Below are 10848 nucleotides of genomic sequence, written 5' to 3' on the forward strand. Positions count from 1 at the left end.
CTAGAAACTCCATTCACAGTTCAAAAATTCCACCTTACTGTGGACATGCATGCTTGAGATTTTTTCTTTTGAAATCATTTGTAGTTTTGGAGATATTTAACTTTAAGCGCCCCATTCATTGTCGATGCGGCAATGGACATTTAAAGGCAGGCTTACAACTACATACTTACGCCTAGTAACCTCATTCATACTTTAAAATGTTCGTCTTACTCTGGACATGTTTGCCTGAAAAGGAATCTTTGAAATGTTTAATAGTTTTAGAATTGTACTCCTTTAAAAGTTCAGAGATTTAGAATGGAGGTCGATGGACGAATTTGGGACCTCAAAAAAACACGTTCACCTAGAAACTCCATTCACAGTTCAAAAATTCCACCTTACTGTGGACATGCGTGCTTGAGATTTTTTCTTTTGAAATAATTTGTAGTTTTGGAGATATTTAACTTTAAGCGCCCCATTCATTGTCGATGCGGCAATGGACATTTAAAGGCAGGCTTACAACTACATACTTACGCCTAGTAACCTCATTCATACTTTAAAATGTTCATCTTACTCTGGACATGTTTGCTTGAAAAGGAATCTTTGAAATGTTTAATAGTTTTAGAATTGTACTCCTTTAAAAGTTCAGAGATTTAGAATGGAGGTCGATGGACGAATTTGGGACCTCAAAAAAACGCTTTCACCTAGAAACTCCATTCACAGTTCAAAAATTCCACGTTACTGTGGACATGCATGCTTGAGATTTTTTCTTTTGAAATCATTTGTAGTTTTGGAGATATTTAACTTTAAGCGCCCCATTCATTGTCGATGCGGCAATGGACATTTAAAGGCAGGCTTACAACTACATACTTACGCCTAGTAACCTCATTCATACTTTAAAATGTTCGTCTTACTCTGGACATGTTTGCCTGAAAAGGAATCTTTGAAATGTTGCATAGTTTTAGAATTGTACTCCTTTAAAAGTTCAGAGATTTAGAATGGAGGCGGATGGAAGGTTAGGGTTAGGGTATAGGGACCTCAAAAAAACACGTTCACCTAGAAACTCCATTCACAGTTCAAAAATTCCACCTTACTGTGGACATGCGTGCTTGAGATTTTTTCTTTTGAAATCATTTGTAGTTTTGGAGATATTTAACTTTAAGCGCCCCATTCATTGTCGATGCGGCAATTGACATTTAAAGGCAGGCTTACAACTACATACTTACGCCTAGTAACCTCATTCATACTTTAAAATGTTCATCTTACTCTGGACATGTTTGCTTGAAAAGGAATCTTTGAAATGTTTAATAGTTTTAGAATTGTACTCCTTTAAAAGTTCAGAGATTTAGAATGGAGGTCGATGGACGAATTTGGGACCTCAAAAAAACACTTTCACCTAGAAACTCCATTCACAGTTCAAAAATTCCACCTTACTGTGGACATGCATGCTTGAGATTTTTTCTTTTGAAATCATTTGTAGTTTTGGAGATATTTAACTTTAAGCGCCTCATTCATTGTCGATGCGGCAATGGACATTTAAAGGCAGGCTTACAACTACATACTTACGCCTAGTAACCTCATTCATACTTTAAAATGTTCATCTTACTCTGGACATGTTTGCCTGAAAAGGAATCTTTGAAATGTTGCATAGTTTTAGAATTGTACTCCTTTAAAAGTTCAGAGATTTAGAATGGAGGCGGATGGAAGGTTTTGGGACCTCAAAAAAACACTTTCACCTAGAAACTCCATTCACAGTTAAAAAATTCCCCCTTACTGTGGACATGCATCCTTGAGATGTTTTACTTTGAAATGATTTGTAGTTTTTGAAATATTTAACTTTAAGCGCCCCATTCATTGTCAATGGCAATGGATATTTAAAGGGAAAAGGGTACAAAGTTTTAAAGGCTAAGTAACAAGTCAGAACCTCTGTGGTGCAGTGGTTTAGATACAGGACTTGGAAACAGAAGGTTACCGGTTCAAATCCAACCAGGACAGGTTTCCAACCAAAACCTGACTCTTGCACCTTTATCTGATCTTTCACTGAAGAGCGTGTAAGAGACCATAGAAAGTATGTACCATGGTGGAGCAGTGGTTAAGATTCAGGCCTTGCATACTGAAGGTCCTGAGTTCAAATCCCGCAAGGACATCTTTCTAACTTTTACCTGGGGCTTTTACCTTTATATAATCTTTGAGAAACTTCACTTTGCAGACTAACTTCTAGAAAAACAAGTTAAAACCACCAGGAAACCTGTAACTCTCAGCCAACAGCTTAGCTCAACTGGTAGAGCGTCTGTCCAATAACATGACTTGACCTGACTTGTGTGGGTTCGATTCCCACTCGAGTCAAGTGTCCCCGGTATCTTGGGGCAACGGATAAATTGACTGATATCCTTAGTGATGCGCTTCACTTTGCATAGCTCAACTGGTAGAGCGTCTGTCCAATAACATGACTTGACTTGACCGTAGAATAACTTGTATTATTATGCTGTTGGCTGAGAGTTACAGGTTTCCTGGTGATTCTAACTTGTTTTTCTAGAAGTTAGTCTACAAAGGGAAGCATCACTAAGGATATCAGCAACGGATAAATTGACTGATATCCGTAGAATAACTTGTACAACTATGCTGTTGGCTGAGAGTTACAGGTTTCCTGGTGGTTCTAACTTGTTTTTCTAGAAGTTAGTCTGCAAAGGGAAGCATCACGAAGGATATCAGTCAATTTATCCGTTGCCCCAAGATACCGGGGACACTTGACTCAAGTGGGAATTGAACCCACACAAGTCAGGTCAAGTCATGTTATTGGACAGACGCTCTACCAGTTGAGCTAAGCCGTTGGCTGAGAGTTACAGGTTTCCTGGTGGTTTTAACTTGTTTTTCTAGAAGTTAGTCTGCAAAGGGAAGCATCACAGTAAAGACACCAGTGGGATTTGAACTCATGGCCTCTGGATCATGAATACCGCGTCTCAACCCATTGAGCTAACTGTTGGCCAAGAAATACAGCCTTCCTGGTGCTTTGACTTGAACAACAAACAAGACAAATACATTTATTTTTTCACCATTGTGTCACTACCGAAACGAAAGTTTGTCACTACCGAAACGAAAGTTAAATCCGAAAAAATCACTAAGTGTGGAGGCCAAAATCGTCCCCCCAAAAACCTGTTAGGAGTACGTTTCAGGCAATTTAGAGTTGATTGGTAATTTTCGTTTCGCTAAAATTTATTTTACCGAAACGAAAGTTAAATCCAAAAAAATCACTAAGTGTGGAGGCCAAAATCGTCCCCCCAAACACCTGTTAGGAGTAGGTTTCAGGCAATTTAGAGTTGATTGGTAGTACTTTGTAGTGACTTTTTTTGGTCCCTAACATTGAATAACTTAAAACAAATGTGTTACTTTTCACATTCAACCTAACCTAACCCTAACCCTAAAGGCAGGCTTACAACTACATACTTACGCCTAGTAACCTCATTCATACTTTAAAATGTTCATCTTACTCTGGACATGTTTGCCTGAAAAGGAATCTTTGAAATGTTGCATAGTTTTAGAATTGTACTCCTTTAAAAGTTCAGAGATTTAGAATGGAGGCGGATGGAAGGTTAGGGTTAGGGTATAGGGACCTCAAAAAAACACGTTCACCTAGAAACTCCATTCACAGTTCAAAAATTCCACCTTACTGTGGACATGCATGCTTGAGATTTTTTCTTTTGAAATCATTTGTAGTTTTGGAGATATTTAACTTTAAGCGCCCCATTCATTGTCGATGCGGCAATGGACATTTAAAGGCAGGCTTACAACTACATACTTACGCCTAGTAACCTCATTCATACTTTAAAATGTTCGTCTTACTCTGGACATGTTTGCCTGAAAAGGAATCTTTGAAATGTTGCATAGTTTTAGAATTGTACTCCTTTAAAAGTTCAGAGATTTAGAATGGAGGCGGATGGAAGGTTAGGGTTAGGGTATAGGGACCTCAAAAAAACACGTTCACCTAGAAACTCCATTCACAGTTCAAAAATTCCACCTTACTGTGGACATGCATGCTTGAGATTTTTTCTTTTGAAATCATTTGTAGTTTTGGAGATATTTAACTTTAAGCGCCCCATTCATTGTCGATGCGGCAATGGACATTTAAAGGCAGGCTTACAACTACATACTTACGCCTAGTAACCTCATTCATACTTTAAAATGTTCGTCTTACTCTGGACATGTTTGCCTGAAAAGGAATCTTTGAAATGTTGCATAGTTTTAGAATTGTACTCCTTTAAAAGTTCAGAGATTTAGAATGGAGGCGGATGGAAGGTTAGGGTTAGGGTATAGGGACCTCAAAAAAACACGTTCACCTAGAAACTCCATTCACAGTTCAAAAATTCCACCTTACTGTGGACATGCATGCTTGAGATTTTTTCTTTTGAAATCATTTGTAGTTTTGGAGATATTTAACTTTAAGCGCCCCATTCATTGTCGATGCGGCAATGGACATTTAAAGGCAGGCTTACAACTACATACTTACGCCTAGTAACCTCATTCATACTTTAAAATGTTTGTCTTACTCTGGACATGTTTGCCTGAAAAGGAATCTTTGAAATGTTGCATAGTTTTAGAATTGTACTCCTTTAAAAGTTCAGAGATTTAGAATGGAGGCGGATGGAAGGTTTTGGGACCTCAAAAAAACACTTTCACCTAGAAACTCCATTCACAGTTCAAAATTCCCCCTTGCTGTGGACATGCATCCTTGAGATGTTTTACTTTGAAATGATTTGTAGTTTTTGAAATATTTAACTTTAAGCGCCTAATGCATTGTCAATGGCAATGGATATTTAAAGGGAAAAGGGTACAAACTTTCCCAGGCTAAGTTAACAGAACAAGTCAGAACCTCTGTGGTGCAGTGGTTTAGATATAGGACCTGCAACCAGAAGGTTACTGGTTCAAATCCAACCAGGACAGGTTTCCAACAAATGCCTGACTCTTGCACCTTTATCTGATCTTTCACTGAACAGCGTGTAAGAGACCATAGAAAGTATGTACCATGGTGGAGCAGTGGTTAAGATTCAGGCCTTACACACTGAAGGTCCTGAGTTCAAATCTCGCAAGGTCATCTTTCTAACTTTTACCTGGGGCTTTTACCTTTATATAATCTTTCAGAAAATTCCACGCAAGTCAACAGAACATGTAAGGACCTCTGTGGTGTAGTGGTTTAGATACAGGACTTGCAACCAGAGGATTCCCGGTTCAAATCCAACTAGCACACTTTTTTTTTCTTTCCCAAGACTCAAGACCCAAAAGAGTCTTGAGTCGAACCAATTACTCCCGCCGAGACATCAAATTTCTCTGTTAAAACCACCAGGAAACCTGTAACTCTCAGCCAACAGCTTAGCTCAACTTGTAGAGCGTCTGTCATTTACATGACTTAACTTGAGTGGGTTCGATTCTCACTCGAGTCAAGTGTCCCCGGTAACTTGGGGCAACGGATAAATTGACTGATATCCTTAGTGATGCTTCCCTTTGCAGACTAACTTCTAGAAAAACAAGTTAAAACCACCAGAGAAACTTGACTCGAGTGGGAATCGAACCCACTCAAGTCAAGTCAAGTCATGTTATTGGACAGACGCTCTACCAGTCGAGCTATGCTGTTGGCTGAGAGTTACAGGTTTCCTGGTGGTTTTAACTTGTTTTCTAGAAGTTAGTCTGCAAAGGGAAGCATCACTAAGGATATCAGTCAATTTATCCGGGAATCGAACCCACTAATGTCAAGTCAAGTCATGTTATTGGACAGACGCTCTACCAGTTGAGCTATGCTTTAGGCTGAGAGTTACAGGTTTCCTGGTGGTTTTAACTTGTTTTTCTAGAAGTTAGTCTGCATAGGGAAGCATCACTAAGGATATCAGTCAATTTATCCGTTGCCCCAAGTTACCGGGGACACTTGACTCGAGTGGGAATTGAACCCACTCAAGTCAAGTCAAGTCATTGGACAGACGCTCTACCAGTCGAGCTATGCTGTTGGCTGAGAGTTACAGGTTTCCTGGTGGTTTTAACTTGTTTTTCTAGAAGTTAGTCTGCAAAGGAAAGTATCACAGTAAAGACACCAGTGGGATTTGAACTCATGGCCTCTGGATCATGTATACTGCGTCTCAACCCATTGAGCTAACAGATGGCTGACAAGTACAGCCTTCCTGGTAGTTTTCAGTTGATCTTCTGGAAGCCAGTCTGCAAAGGAAAGAATCATAGGAAAGACATCAAAGGGATTTGAACTCATGGCCTCTGGATCATGAATACTGCGTCTCAACCCATTGAGCTAACAGATGGCTGACACGTAAAGCCTTCCTGGTAGTTTTCAGTTGATCTTCTGGAAGCCAGTCTGCAAAGGAAAGAATCATAGGAAAGACATCAATGGAGGCCAAAATTGTCCCCCCAAAAACCTGTTAGGAGTACGTTTCAGGCAATTTAGAGTTGATTGGTAATTTTCGTTTCGGTAAGATCTATTTTACCAAAACGAAAGTTAAATCTGAAAAAATCACTAAGTGTGGAGGCCAAAATCGTCCCCCCAAAAACCTGTTAGGAGTACGTTTCAGGCAATTTAGAGTTGATTGGTAGTACTTTGTAGTGACTTTTTTAGGTCCCTAACATTCATCGAGCTCTGGACATAGTACATTTATTTTACCGAAACGAAAGTTAAATCCGAAAAAATCACTAAGTGTGGAGGCCAAAATCGCCCCCCCAAAAACCTGTTAGGAGTACGTTTCAGGCAATTTAGAGTTGATTGGTAATTTTTGTTTCGGTAAAATTTATTTTACCGAAACGAAAGTTAAATCCGAAAAAATCACTAAGTGTGGAGGCCAAAATCGTCCCCCCAAAAACCTGTTAGGAGTACGTTTCAGGCAATTTAGAGTTGATTGGTAGTACTTTGTAGTGACTTTTTTTGGTCCCTAACATTCATCGAGCTCTGGACTTAGTACATTTATTTTTTCACCATTTTGTCACTACCGAAACGAAAGTTTACTACCGAAACGAAAGTTAAATCCGAAAAAATCACTAAGTGTGGAGGCCAAAATCGTCCCCCCAAAAACCTGTTAGGAGTACGTTTCAGGCAATTTAGAGTTGATTGGTAATTTTCGTTTCGGTAAAATTTATTTTACCGAAACAAAAGTTAAATCCGAAAAAATCACTAAGTACTCCTAACAGGTTTTTGGGGGAACAATTTTTTTTCGTTTCGAGTCCAGAGCTCGATGAATGTTAGGGACAAAAAAAAAAGTCACTACCAATCAACTTTAAATTGCCTGAAACGTACTCCTAACAGGTTTTTGGGGGAACAATTTTTTTTTCGTTTCGGTAGTGTCACTACCGAAACGGAAAAAAAATGACTAAGTCCAGAGCTCGATGAATGTTAGGGACCAAACAAAAAGTCACTACCAATCAACTTTAAATTGCCTGAAACGTACTCCTAACAGGTTTTTGGGGGAACATTTTTTTTTCCGTTTCGGTAGTGACGCCACTGTGTCACTACCGAAACGGAAAAAAAATTACTAAGTCCAGAGCTCGATGAATGTTAGGGACCAAAAAAAAAGTCACTACCAATCAACTTTAAATTGCCTGAAACGTACTCCTAACAGGTTTTTGGGGGAACATTTTTTTTTTTTCGTTTCGGTAGTGTCACTACCGAAACGGAAAAAAATGTACTAAGTCCAGAGCTCGATGAATGTTAGGGACCAAAAAAAAAGTCACTACCAATCAACTTTAAATTGCCTGAAACGTACTCCTAACAGGTTTTTGGGGGATTTTTTTTTCTTTTCGTTTCGGTAGTGTCACTACCGAAACGGAAAAAAATGTACTAAGTCCAGAGCTCGATGAATGTTAGGGACCAAAAAAAAGGTCACTACCAATCAACTTTAAATTGCCTGAAACCTACTCCTAACAGCCTCAGGACCCATAATTAGTCAACACAAATCTTGTATTGAGGTCCACGGCCAAATACATTAATTCGGGGGTCCTTGATATTAAAAAATAAAAAGTTTGAGAACCACTCTACTACACTACACTAAGTGTTGTGTTTTACGTATGGTCCAGTATATTACGTACGTACGGTCCAGTATATTATTAATTCATATCAGTCACACTGTATTCCAGTGGGGCAAGGCCATTTTTGACCCATTCATTCATCTATTCTGCATAAACGTTCGGATTTCAAATATAAAGTTTTTGACCCTGGCAAGGGTGGCAGTTGAAATTGTGACTTCTGCTTGGGAGGCGGCTGCTCTATCCTAAGTTCAGATGGTAATGGTCAATGGCTGTGTGCAAAAGAGCAATTGCTCCAGCCACTGAGGAGAACGCCACTGAGGAGAACCGGCTTCACCACTACAGACAGTCACCACTACAGACAGAGGTTACTAGAATTATAGTATGATAATGTGACAAAATAACACCCCAAAGGAGTGGGGACTATTCATTACTCAGTCAATGACTTTTGAAGTTTGTTCATGTTACCAAATTCATAGCAATTTCACATTCAACTACAGTAGGTCTGGGACTTGGAAACCCAGTACTGAGATCATTGTGGATTTTATTTATTTTTACATTTTTGGTCCTATGGACTTCCATAGAAACTGACATCAACTTCTGCAGCATCCTTAATATTCCTTGCCTTAACTGCACCATCTTGTATTAATTGTTCAGTGCATTATGAGTTTAAATGCACTTGAACTGCACTTCCGCCTTTTGCGCTCCAAGTTCAATGCACTTCCGCCTTTTGCGCTCCATACTCATTGAAGGTTATCACTTACGCCTTTTAGGTTGTCAGCCTTTACTTTAAAAATTAAAACACTATAATTACCATCTGATAGAGCCCATATAGACCTTTACGATGATATACAAGTCATTTTTGCAAAAGATGTCACATAAGTCCTCGATATGCGTTTTTCATAATTCCTCAATTCCTTACTTATTTCATAATGTGTTACCGTACTGTCATTATTTCACTTGGGACAAGCATCACCCTGATTTGAACCAATAATTTGACAATTTCTTGAATTAAAAAAACCAAGGCAATGGACACATTTTGCTGATAAGCTTGCCTTCTCAGACAGATTTTATGCGTCAACAGATATAAATGAACGTGAAAAAAACATTTAAAACACATTCACATGTCTGCATTTAACAGAGTATACTGGTAATAAACATACTGTACATACATACTGCACACACATGTGGCAATTTTTTTTTTGGTCTAGAAAACAGTTAAGACAACTAGCATGTCACAGTCTAAATGCCTGATTTATACTTGCTCGTGCATGGGTGTCGCGCGGCAAAAACAGCCGATCTACAAGGTCAAAACGTGTCGCTCTGCAACGCGTTGTGAGCTTGTAGATCTGCGAGCTTGTAGATCTTGTCGCATAACTCAGGCCTTAGAACTGTATATAGAACCGCAACGTAAAGTGTCACCAAAGCGTTGATAATCCCTGTGCAACTCTAAAGTGCATCTCAAAGTGATTTTACAGCAATATCTACAAACTATGTGCGCATGATCAAGCAAAACCAGGGAGCATGTAAGATAGGCAGCAATGCGACAAAGAAATACACATTCCACAGTACACTAAAATCACCTATTAGTGGGCTGTGGTCAAGTTATATTATTTCAAGGCATTCTCAAGTTCACAGTTTATTTTTTTTGGTAAGCCCTAATTTAACCGTAATACAACTCTCAGTCACAGCCCAACTAATCTGATCGCAAACTATTCAAGCCATCTTTCTTAAGAAAAAAAACATGCTACAAGTTCAGAAGACAGTAAAACCTGCTATGCATTCCATGTCTATAATACATTATAAACATATTTATAATGCATTATAATCTACCTATATCAATATATAATTACAGTTACCAGAACTTATATATATACTCATAACGCTTTATGACAATAATCATAACACATTATAATGCATTTTATAATGTCTTATAAAGGCCATGTAATCAGTTTATAACACTGTAAAATTACAGGTATGAGCAATCACAAGTACTCATAATGCAACACATTATAAACACTCTTATATTCATTCGGTGTAAGTATCCTATCACTTCATAATTGCTGGTCACTCAGTGACTTTTGCTTTTGGCTAAAGCAATAAATTAATTTAAATGAAAGTAAAAATAATTAGCATTCTATTTATACAAGAACACACAGTTTCTGCCTACACCTTCAGGAATGTAATTACTTTACTCAAAGCACACAATGACCACTTAGTGACTTGCAATAATGTTGTGATGCATTATATTCAGTGAATATAATACATCACATTATTATAATGTATTACAACTATGATAATTATAACACACTATGATACTTGCCAAAGAAAAGGTCTGAATGTCCAGCAATTAGGCATTATAATACTTGACCTTATAAATCATTATAGAATGCTTTATAATGTGATATGAGTTTTGTTATAAAGCCTAACCCTATAAGCAGATTATAATGCATTATGAGTATGCTTATAATGCATTATAGACATGGGTTACCCAGAAGACTTATTATTATTTACTTATTATTACTTGATTTCTGCAAGGCTACACTGTCGTTTATGAAAACATGAACCAGGTTCCGCCAGAGCACCATAAATAACAAGGTTTTGGTACTGGTGATAAAAAACGAAACAATCTTCCATTGTGAATGAGTCGGACTGTTTAACCACTTAAACCCTATATGGTTGACCGGAGTCCCTCATAACAAATACCTATAGGGCACAGCAGTGGTGGGCATTTTCTGGTTCCACTCAAAAATAGTCCATGCATTTCTCCCATAGAGATTTCTTAACATATTTATAGAAATTATTTTAAGCCTAGAATCAAGCCATCCAGGGTCCTGGTGAATCATGACCATAAAACATTTTATTCTG

The sequence above is a fragment of the Gymnoscopelus microlampas genome (assembly GCF_963454915.1).
Source record: "Gymnoscopelus microlampas genome assembly, chromosome: 14".
Lineage (NCBI taxonomy): Eukaryota > Metazoa > Chordata > Actinopteri > Myctophiformes > Myctophidae > Gymnoscopelus > Gymnoscopelus microlampas.